At 32.4% G+C, this 11,957-nt stretch overlaps 1 protein-coding gene across 1 annotated transcript in view; it reads right to left on the bottom strand.

The window, feature by feature from the left end:
* The window catches only part of LOC120337787 (uncharacterized), a 90,975-nt gene that overhangs the window by 62,201 nt on the left and 16,817 nt on the right, over window positions 1–11,957 (bottom strand). The gene's annotated exons all lie outside the window — the stretch shown is intronic.

Genomic DNA, 11,957 nt, shown 5'->3' with positions numbered 1-11,957 from the left:
TTACTTGTCATTAAAACACTTCTTTAAAATATTTTCGGGTTACTTTGAATATTAAAAAAGGTTAGTTCTTCAGTTGAAATTTATTTTAATTGCGACCTTTAAAAAAAAGACGTTGGAATCCCGATTTAGACATAAGTTCTTTTTGAAGTTGAATAAAACCTAGAGTACGAATGTTTGTTAGAGAACTCATCGCCAGGTCACCACAATTCAACGGCTTTAATCTTAATAAAGATAATATCGTTGGAAAATGAAAAAAACACAAATTTTTGATTTTTACTCCCTAACACTTCTTTGTAATACTACAGTAAATACCACTTCATCTTAAAAACATTTATTTCGTGGTAATATTTCAATATTTGCCGTTTCGTCTCAATTATTATATCATTTAAAATCGACGTTTACAAATTGTGTATTTTTTCTGAAAGCATCAAGACATCAAATTTGTAATTTGTGATATATTTGTCAATATCCAATGTTTCTTTTTTATAAGAATTACACATGTTATGAATTATTATAGAAGCATTTGAATATATGAATATGAATCAAATGAAATTTATAATTTGTGATATATCTGTCAATATCCAATGTTTCTTTGTATAGGAATTACACATTTAATGAATTAACATAGAACATCCCCTTTTAAATAAAATAAAACGTCAAATATCAGTTTCCATATAACTCCGGAAAAATTGAAAAAAATAATAATAATAAAATGAATACATTTCTTGTGACTTCTTTCCTTATTATTAAAATTTGAAATAGTTTGGTTCTGTAATTCCAGATAAAAATAATAAGTTTTTTCGATAAATGTGTTCGATATTTCATATTCAAAAATATTTTTTCAGATTCGAAGTAGTAATATATTCGGTTTTGGTCATCCCTGGTACGGATATTCAAAATTTCGACTCCGCCTTCACAACGATGGTCGAAACCTTTTTCAAATTCTCTTCTCGCAAAGGTATTACATTGGTATACTACATTTCATATTATTCAACTTCTACGAATTGTCAGCGACGTAAAAATGAACGCAATCTTCATCCATTCCATAGCCGTTGCGTTCTCCTGTGTTCCATTCAGTATTTTCTTTAGTTAAATGTATACAATCATCAGCCCTAATAAATGTTCCATCGTGACCAAAGTCATCTAGACCAACTCAGGTATCATATTTACCTGGCTTTATCATTGGAAGTAATTCACTGCAATATAAACAAAAGCTATGGTCAAATATCTGAACACGAAAGCCAAAATGAAGTAGCACCGATATCTAATCTATTACAGTAGGCTACCGGTATAGTCTTTCCGACCTCGACTGGCCGTCAGATCGCTGAGGTGCAATCACAGAGCCACCACACGGTGCGCAATTTTTACATAATGACGTTACCATGCAAAACTTCAGAGTGAAAAACGAATCCCTTCTAACGACAAAGGCAATCTTCAACCATGGTGCATATAAGTTACAAGTCAGTGCAGTAAATATGCATTCTCCAACTGAAGCACATCTCAGTCGCGCCCACATAAAGATCTTACCTAAGCTAAGGCCGTAAGAGCACAATCAAGCCTCCTTTACGAACTTAGCTTCGGTTAGGTCGGCACAACGTTTCCCTTTTTAGTTTCCTTGTAGCCTTCTTTAGCTTAGGTTCGGATCATATGAAGATACCGAATAAGATGAAAAGAAGTCAATTATATACTTCACATAGAACCATGATTAAGCTGATGTTATGTCTCTGGCGTCTGGTTTGGACGGAGAAGTTATTGTAATCAAGGCAAGAATTACCAACGTCACATTATTTTTCTTGGCTGCGTAAGTCAATGATCTATGAATTGTTCTACGCAGAGATTGCATTGATAGAACGCCAGACTAGTATGTACCGTTATTCTTTCATTAGGTCGTTGGAAGGCCACATTTCCGATGACATCCACTTGCGCGTTCCCACGACAGAAACAGACGAGTATAAGGGAATTGCCGTATCTTATTTACAAAGCCCCTGCCACGAATGCAATAATGCAAGATTTGAGTAAAAACAACCGCCATTGTTTAAATTAGTAATTCTCCATTCGGGGTTAGGGTTAGGAAGGATTTGAAAATATGAATTTCCTATTTCGAAATGCTAGAGGTATGCAACTGCTTATTTATTGTTTATTAATGTCTTTCCACACGCAGTTTGCAATTTGAGAACTACGTATGATATTTTATAAAGTAATATTTGGAATTAATGAAATAAAATTATTACACATACCGGTAACTGTAGAGTTTTATTAAATATTTTTAGAAAAAAAAATCGATGAGAAGCAATTTCTGTGGTAATCTCTGATATTTGAATCTTGGCGAATGAATTTTACTTGTCTAATTTCTCTAAAGTTTTGTGTATTTTGAAAAAACCTTCACAAAAATAGAATTTGGATTTTATTAAATTATATGACCAAATTTGCTTGTAAAGTATTTTTTTTAAATCTGAAAATTGAGTTATATTTTTAGGAGAAAATAAACGAGAAGAGAAGAGAGACTTGAAGATTACAAAATGAGAGAATATATAATACACTAACACATCGTTTTAAATAAAAAAAATATTTGTAATTTTATGGGAACCTGCTTGAAAATGAACTAACATTGTATAGTATGAGCATAGCTTCACTGTTCCACTGATAATGACATATTTCGCACAAGGATATATCATTCTAATCAAAATAAGATAAAATTTACCTACGTTTCATCATCTCATATAAATTTATTTTCAGCTTTCTAAAACACTGGTAGTCCATTATTTAATCAAAAGAAATGCGACATTGTCAATTATACGGTTATGCATCACTGAACCAGATGAAAGTATAGCAAGTCTAACCCGTGAGTATGTAATCAAAATCTGTTGAAATTTCAATTTACTTTAACATAATGAGGTACAATATATTGCAATTATAGACCAAGGAAATCAATGTTATTTATTTTGTTGAATGCAATTTAAAGTTGATTTGTCTTTTCTAATTGCATTTCTTTAATAAATAACATTTATTATTTTTCCGGTAAATCTGCGACAAGTTTATATTTTATTTATATTGAGTATAAGCTCAGCTTTGTCGTGACCATGTCAAATGGAATTTTCTATGAATTATACCCTTAAAATTTTATATAGACACGATTCGTATTTTTCCGGCAAATAAGACCTGATCAATTATTAGCAATAAAAAGTGTTTTTATTTTTATTTTACCGCCCAATATTGGGGAAAAAAACTGTATTGCTTCGTTCCAACTTTCGTCATGTTAAGCACCAAATCGCGCTCATAATTTTATATGGCAAAATATGTTAGAGCCAGACCCACGTTTATGTCAAAGAATCGTAGCCACAGAATTATCTATTTCATCCAATTAAAAAAGTGTTGTCTTATCTGCTGCCAATTTTCGCTGAACGGGCCAAACCGTAATGCTTCTAAATTTTGAAATAACGATAAAGAACATAAACAAAATAAGTGACGCTTCATCGCAATAGGGAGTAACCTCATTGCAGGAGTCATGTTGGAAATTATTACAAATAGGAAAATAAAATTCAGGGCGATTCTATGTAAGACTGTAAGCAAACCCAGCAATTTAAGTCCGCAGTGCTATCGAATGTATTGGACCATGCTATAGCCGTACGTAGGCCTACTTTGCTACTGGAACTATTTATTCATTTTCAATATTTTACAGGCATACCAACACTGTTTATGATAAATGTCTACATACAGTTCCAATTGAGGGAGAGTACGGTCGACTCGAAATAAATATTTTCTACTTTAAGTACTTGACTATTTGCAATTTACAGTGTTTAAAGATTAAATTTTTCGTTAGAAGGCTATTGTTTTTATTTATTTCAATAGTTTTTGTGACTTCCATGGGATTCACTTATTTGTGTGCCATTTCGTTATCAAAATTAAAAAATAGCTTTCCTTGTTGGGGTTTCTTTTTCGCGTAAGTTGATATCTGATGGTCAGCTGCGGACGGTACCGGTATACAATGAAACGACTGTTAATATTGTCTTGATTATAATGTTGTAATTATAGAATCTTCTTTTAGAAACTTATAAAAATATGCATATCATCTCCATTTAAAATATTCTGAGACTTCAAATCATGAATAATATGTCTTCATTTTTATTTCAGGTGTCGTGGATGAAATTTGAGCAAAGCTAGAAGAAACCAAAATGAATGAAGGAACTAGAAGAATTCAAGAGGCTTGAGAGATGTCGGCAGTTTCACGTGCGAATGCCGTTTTATTTTATCGTGGCAAAGGGCTTGATTGATCTCAGAAATTCGTGGTTGCTAAACTAGCTTCACACTCATTTTATAGGTCATAGTACTTTCTACGTTTACGCCAAATTACACATTTAAACAATCACTCACTTCAATTTGTTAATTTCTAACATTTTTTTATTAAAAACCGCAACGTCATGTGCAGATCAAAATGCTTTATTTTTATACCCTCTTTGTGACAACATTGGTGGTCACCCACTATAAAAAGATTAAAGATTACCTGCAAACCAAAACTACGTTTATTTTTCACGTGTGGACTGGGATAGTTTGCCGGGTATGGGTGATACATTTTTACACATTTTTTATGACTGAATTAGGCTAGTTTGCCGGGTATGGGTGATACATTTTTACACATTTTTTATGACTGAATTAGGCTACTCACGCCGGGTATGGGTGAAGTCGCCCTTAAAGACCATATGAGTCTCCCGGAGGTCTGTTCCAAACTAAGCTTAATAACGGCGCTTATGAGTAAGCTACATCAGTTAAATATTGTCCTGTTATTCTTGTATGGCACTATATTAAATATTGTAGCCATCAACCTGATTTTTATTTGACTTCAGTAATGTGACGGGTCAATTATCACTCTTCCAATTATGACATCACACTGATATAACTTACCACGAACCCGCGCTTTTTCTTGTCCGTTGTTTTGTGGAGCAGCAATAATATAATTATTGATTCCAAAGAAAAATGGCAGAAAAACGATGAAAAACCCACCATTTTCATAATGAATGGGGGTGGATATATTTTTACCACCATGATAACTGCCTGCACGTGTCTCATTTTTGGGGCGATTGTAGCGACGGCAAAGCGAAAATGTATTTCACGTCTTGTCATGAAATCTACCCACTCACTATCCACTGGTCAGCGCAGTACGGGCAGAACAGCTCGCGATTCAAATCATACAGCAATACTATTTTACGAGACCATTGTTTCGTTCAACCTATCTTTGTGAATCAACATTTTTGACATAAACTCAGAATAGGATGGGAATCACATATTTATCCCGGGGGAGAAGATAGCCCATAAGACGGCTTAATCATATAGCGAACCAGGGCCTCTCGTCCGGTTACCATTTCATGTCGGGTATGGGATTAGCTAAGTATTTGTTTTCGTAAGCATGAACTTAATGGCGAAGGAAGCCATCCCAACTGCGGTAAGGGGTCCAGCAATCCTCTCGCACATAACTATCCTCACGTGGAATTCTAGCCTGGGAACCTAACGCTTAGCACACTAACGATGGCCACACAGCCGCGATTTTTTAGAAGTGTACATTGAATTGGTAGCCCGCGGCTCAAGCTGTAATCAGAAAGTAGCCCTCGGCTTCGAAAAGGTTGGTGATACTTGCACTAGACAAATGCGACGCTACATCACGTTAGGTAATAGAACTGAAACCTATGGGTAGGAGTATATTCACTTTGCTAACACTGACAGTCCCCGAATTCGTGATAAATTAAAATAAGGAAAATCGGAATAAAATTTGACCTATCGCTAACCTGCTGGTAAACACACTACGGGAGTACCAAATTATATAAATATTCTACTCATATATACGAGAAACACTTTAACTTAAAATAAACGTCATGCAATAAATAAAACCAAGAACAAGTTGTTTTCCGAACCGGTCCAATGTTTTGAAACGTTTCTTCAAAGTTCCGATTTTTTGCCGAAACGGCAACGTCTATCAAAGATATAATTATTTTGCGGTACTTCCCCAGCGTTTGTACCAGGTTAGGGTTATACATATTTGTTTTGTTGTGTGTTACGAGATTGCATGCACTAAATTTTTGTTTTATTCACTTTCTTATAAACTTTATAAGAAAGTGAACGTACCAGTTTGTTATGTTTACTTAGTAATGGCATTATACTATTATAGTTATGGCCAAAATCCCGTCGTGAAATAATGTCTCAAAAACACTATAGCGAAAATATGTCAAATTATTAGATACTTAACAGATACGTATAACATATTTTGCTCAATTTTGTATCATTATTTCCGTCATTTCAACTGTCTTATTAACACGGGAATTGCGTGCATTGTTATATCAACTTTCGATTTGAATTTCTACCACTAGATACAGATATGAATGGAAGGAACCCGCAACATGCATAGTCTAGTTGAGAATTTATCATCATCGTAACAATCTTGAAAAGAATAAGATGAGTAGAGGTGAAGGAGGAACATGTATGTAGAATGGTTGTTTGTTACACAAATAGAAAATTGATATTAACGAGATTTTTATTCCTGTGGAATATCAAACTCTAGTATATATATATAGTAAATATGCATGTGTTGTCAGAAAAGCATCTCGCGTATATTTGTTCGTGCAGAGCAGTTTGTTTATTTGCGTATTACTTACAATACACAATAAAATTCGGATAAGTTTGATAAAAAAATAAAAAAATTTTTAAAGGTTACGTTTATTAGCTTCATTTACACTACAGGATTTTAGCCTTCGCTTAACTAATAGTGAAGAAAAATGTCACAGAAGCAAACGTCTACTTTTAAAAGTTAAAATTATTTGAATTTAATTTTGAATATATCAGTTTACAAAAACAATCAGTAATCACTAGATTCGAATTATTAGGTTATTGAAATACGCAATAAACAATAAAATTATAGAGTGATAAAAGATCAATGTACAAACAAAGATTAATAATTATATATATATATATATATATATATTATTTTTTAAATAAAAATATATTAGTATTTGCAAATATCAGATAAAACCGACATTTATTAGAAATACATAATTCTGTTCAATACTTTCTATAAAATGAAAGATTCAAACATTAAGGGATACGGAGCTGAACAATGGACAATCCCATTTGCTATACTTCTATGCATGATTCAAATAAACGCAGGTTAGTGTTAATATAATATTGCTGAAATTGTGCATCACTTTCAGACAAAATTCAACATATTTTATAGAATATTAATTGTCAAATATATGCTTGCATGTTCTATTGTCACTTATAATATCGTGCTTTTATTTTTTCAAATATGATCAGGCACTTAAGAATCAAAAAAGTTTGGGAAACCTGTATTTTTTGAAAAAAAAAGTCTTCCCTAATCAGTTAGATTGGCCGAGCTCAGCACTGCAACTTCGTGCATCTTAATGATGAAATGTCATCATACGGAACTCGTTGTTTTGAAATTATAAATCCGAAATAAATGTAGAAAAAGAATTTGAAACAAAACATAAATTGATTTAATGTCAATTTGTACATATATTACTCCATATATTATCATCGATGTAATTTAATCAATCAGATTTAATAACATAAAATGTTTACTACGATGTGTTGGAAATATATTATTTTGGCCGTTTCAGTGAATTGGTAACTTTAAATGAAGTTTAGCAAACGAGTTTTGTACAGATGAATCTTACATGCTGACATTGCTTTTTATTCTTCAATTTCTATTTGAATTTCTCATTTCGGCTCGAAATACCAAGGTTAGAATAAAAATGACAATAACATAACAATGCCACTTATGACTGAAATGTTAATTTGATAGGCTTGATATTGTCTCCTTAACCTACCGCCTTAAACGGTTTCCAACGGAAGAAGGATGCAAAACATAAAATCTCTGACGGTTGATAGCATTTTATTTTATATATTTTCAATACCCTATTCAAAAAAAGTTTAATTTGATTTATAAAATGCACAATATTCGTGTTGGTAACTCTTGTTTCAGTACGTATATTACTTGCATCTATTCTCAGTGAAAAATTGTATACCAACTTTTGGGGCTTATTTTGAGCGTAAAAACCCTGCTTTTATTTTCATATTTATAATTTAGAATTTGATTGCGGAACCCTCAAGCTTCCTATTTCTTCTTTTTGCGATGGAGGAATTGACTGCGAGTAAGTTAGTTTGTATAATATATTGATGGTTTCATTTGTTCTACATCAGTACATTTCAATCGTAACAAATGTTCGTTAAACATAGCAAGAAATTCTTCAAATGTCACTGCAATTAGTTCATCATGAATCATTAGTATGAACATAGTAACCCCATAACAAGATTGTTCATATCTATTTTTAATTTGAATACCGGTAATAATGGGCCGAATACCGGTATGCAAGCTTCACCCCTTCACCTTACTACAATGACACATAGACACTAAAGTTATTTTACGCCGAAAAATGTCATAAAAAAGATCTTACACACTTTGAGTCACAGCGAAAAAATAAAATTAATCAGGTCTTCAAGCTATATGAGGATTGAGAAATACCAAGAAGAGTACTAACAACAAAAACAACAACAACAATTTAGCAAAACGATCCATTGATCTACTTTGTGTCACTATAATATTCAACGCTATTCTTTTTCCATAGAGATGGCATTGATGAGATACGACGCAACTTGAGTCTTGACCAATCTGGAATTCCTTGTCGCAGAGACGGGTTTGTTTGTATGTTACCTGAAAATCTCAAACACTTGCAATCAGCAGTTTGTTTAAAAGGTAGAAGTAATTTGTTTATTTAAAAAATATAAAGTGTTTCATCCTTAATTTTAGTTAGACGTGGCGCCACTCCTAACAAAATATAACCTGTTTCGTACTCGAGAATGAACATTAAATGTTATTCTGTATTTGCAAATATGGTATTTTGAAGAAAAAAGTCCCCAACATTTTATAACAAACCCCGGAATTATATATTTTGTCATAAATACGTCCCCGCAACGGGTAGAAGCATTAGAAGCAGCATATCATAATCCAGGTGCATAAAACATCGCCAGTCATAAACATCATTAAACAATAATAATAACTTTTTCGTTGATATAAATTCAACTTTTCCACATTCATTTGTAGATGCTGAATGTTACAACGACGAATTCAAATGTACAGACGGATCAGGGTGTGTACCACGTGAATCGTATTGCGATACCGATGATTTTCGCATCACCCGCCATTGCAAGTCAGTTGAAAATACAATTTCCATATGAATATAGTTTACATACCTATAAACTTTACATAAAAATGTTTGTGTATAATCCTAGAGCTGTTGATACATCTTCTCATTATATGAGTTCATAATTCACATAAATACCAAGCGCTATTGAATGTCTTGTGTCTAGGGACAACAGCGACAAAGACTTCCGGCGGTTCATGGACGAAAAAACTGGACATTTATGCCGATCCGTTTCACATGGTTTCTGCTATCTTCCCGAAAGTCAAGCCCATAAAGCCTCCTCTCTTTGCGAAGCAAGTGAAAACGATAAACATCACGTATATAGTATTTGACGGTTTGCCCGTGACAAAGACGGGTCTGTGAAACCCAAGCAGTTCAATTTCAAAACGAATTTTTTTTTTCAGACTGACTATAGTTTTATTCCATAAATTTTTTAATAAATAATCATTTATCATTAAAGTTTTTTGCCAATGTTAGATATCACATAATTCGATGCTACTTTGGTATGCGATATCATCGGATTTTTCAATTTTTTGTTAAACTATTTGTTCCAAGCATTATTCATATAACTTTAATAAACGAAAATATATAATTCAACAACTCTTAGGTGCATTTTTTTTTACTTTTCTTTGACATTATTTATAAAGCAAAAAATAGATAGATTAATTCAGCTCTAATTTAAAAACAGAGGTGGTAAATATACCACTTATGCTTTTCATATATATACATTATAATTTTTAATCTCCACTCCCAGTAAGATAAAACGTAGAACCAATCACAAAATTTCGAGTACGAAAAAAAAATGATGAATTGAATTTAAATGAAAAGCAAAAATGCAATATGCAGTATGGCTTTTTCGTGAATATTGTTCTCGGCCACTCTGTGAAGTTATTACTGCCATAGCTAAAATAAGTCCGTTATCTGATTTGTGTTTCAGATCCATTTTGTCGAAGTGATGAAATACTTTGCCATTATCCATATCTTTATTGCCAAAAGATTAACTTTTGCACTCAAGGAATTCTTTGTATGTGAGTGAATTACTAATTATAGAAATATGGTATAATTTTGTACAACCAATCATGTGGGTCTTAGACTCATCGTATTACGCAAGTATAGCAATGCATGTGTAGAATAATTCAGAGCAGAAATTTGATGCCTCACAATAGTCTACATGTATGTTATCTTGCTCACATTTGTAAGAAAGCATGAGATCCCAATCGGGGTTTGCCACTTAGTATTCTATGAACAACCGTTTTACTCATAAACTTATCTTTATTGTTGTATATTCAAAGCCTTGTGTCGATACTTTTGCATCTTGGTCAACTGTCTAATAAATACGATTGTAAAATGATGCTTCCATATTCTACCCTCATTGAATCCGATTGTCTACAATCATTTTGTTCGACTCAAAGTAGACGAATTGTTCACTTGGGTAAATTCTTGTTGCTGTTGGGGTTGGTTGATTCTGTTGCGGTTGTTTTTATAAATCGTATTATCTCAACTAATGAACCTATCGATCTCAAATTTACACTTCTTCTATAACTTTCATTCAATTTCAAATTGCTTTCGAGATCTCTGGGATACGATATTTCACCTCTAATTCAACTGTTTGATTTATATTGATGGAACAGTTTTTATTCCGCCACGAATAACCGTCTCCAGATTGTTATACCAAGCGTGGTACCGGAAACAACGTACGACTCTAGAGTCCACATATATGATCACTGCTTCCTTGTTTTAAGTAACAACGACCCATATCCTTCCGAGCCTAACTTCGATCGAAAACGACAAGAGGGAGATATGCTATGTTCTGGTATGGACGCTCTACGAATGAATCGAAAGTGTCCACTACCGGCGGAATTTATACGTGATTCGTTTCCACATTGTTCGGGAGGTAATTCATTATTTAAACTTGTTTTTGAATAAACTGAGAAACTGTTGTGGTATAATCTCATGCTTTAGTATCAGAATTTTGTATAACAGAGTTTTTCATTTATTTACGATTACCATACATTGGTTTTATTCAGAATGATTAAATCATTTACAAGATATTATTTTCAATTCGAGCATGTTTATTGGATGGTAGCATTTAGAACCTGGAATATGTTTGACTATTATACAAGCATTTCTTAAACTTGACTTAGTTCTTAGAAAATGGCAGTAGAAGCTTAAGGTGATTAGCAACTTATTTCATTATTTTAAAAGTATCAACAACCTCTATGTTGGGTATTTATCTTTCGTCCAACAAATGTTGTTGGCAGTATAATTTTAAAATTATCTAAATTTCTCACAAACTGATGTTTTAGAATATTTGCAAAACTATTCTTTGGCAAAATTAGGAAGCGTTTCCAAAATTCAAAATATATCAATAATTTTTTTTGTTTTTTGTCTTTTTAAAAAGTTTGTAATGATACAATATTTCAGTATATGTTTCTATTTCCCCTTTATTTTCGTTATTACAGGAGTCGATGAATGCTTTTGCGATGGAAATAAACCCATACTAAATAGAAGTAAGTTCATTTGTAAATATAAGTAAAATAAAATACAAACAATCAGAACAGATATACACATATATTTTAATAAGTAAGGTCTTGTAGAACAAAAAATGAACGGAATGTTTTCTCAAATGGATTTGCTGGTATTTCATTTAGTTACTTTCATTTTTAAAATATAAAAAAGGATACAAAGAATAAAATATAAATATTATCTTGTCACATATCTCAACGATATTTTTAAAAAAAGGATTTTCGTTAA

This window comes from Styela clava, chromosome 10, assembly GCF_964204865.1.
Source record: "Styela clava chromosome 10, kaStyClav1.hap1.2, whole genome shotgun sequence".
NCBI lineage: Eukaryota > Metazoa > Chordata > Ascidiacea > Stolidobranchia > Styelidae > Styela > Styela clava.
The sequence above is the reverse complement of the archived record's forward strand: the minus strand, read 5'-3'. Positions and strand labels throughout refer to the sequence as shown.